The sequence below is a fragment of the Atta cephalotes genome (genome assembly GCF_000143395.1).
Source record: "Atta cephalotes unplaced genomic scaffold scaffold00074, whole genome shotgun sequence".
NCBI classification, from domain to species: Eukaryota; Metazoa; Arthropoda; class Insecta; order Hymenoptera; family Formicidae; genus Atta; species Atta cephalotes.
In genome coordinates, this window is record NW_012130138.1 from 520,646 (window position 1) to 521,518 (window position 873).

Consider the following 873-nt stretch of genomic DNA (forward strand, 5'->3'; position numbering starts at 1 on the left):
ACACCACAAACACACACTTCTATTTTCTTTTTTAATTTATCTCTCGTAGTTTATTTTTTATTAGCTCCTTATAAGTGAGCAAACAGCAATATTTTGTAAAAGAAAATATAAATTATGCATTGATTATATATTATAAAGATACGAAGATTTTGAAGTATAACTAAATTAAATATATGTTATGTAATTGCGTGATAAAGCTAAGTAAGATTTAGAAATAAAAAAACGAAAATATAAGAAGATTAAAATAAAAAATAAAACTAGCGAAAATTTATTAAGATCTTAATAGAATAAATAACGGAGTTTATATCAAATTGATTTATATGAAATTCATATCTGGTATCCTCCATTCCTTTATTTCAAACAATTTTGATTCTCATTATTACGGATATTGTACTGTAATATAATATTGTAATTATATGTTATAATCTAGTTATAAATTGTATATTTTATAAAAGGAAAAAAATTTACGTACAAGTTCTTTAATTACTTTTAATTATGTGCTGTAACGTAATAATAATAGTTAAGACTTTAAATCAGAAAAAAGTTTTGCAAAATATAAAGCAATATTTAATTTTCAAAACATGTCAAATTGTTGAACTCAAAATCATCACGAAAAGTCATCGATTGATTTATAAAACCTTGATTTATAAACACCGTAAAAAATATATATCAGGCTATGTACATACATGAAAATTAAGCACATTTTGTAGCGATTGTTACTTGACCAACAGTCGGTTTCATTGATTGAATTATAACAATTAAAAATTGATATTAATTTCCATATGCAATTATAATACATTTTATTTAAAGATCATGTAATTTAATTTACAAGTTCTCTCTTTCTTTCTTTCTCTCTCTCTCTCTCTCTGTCTC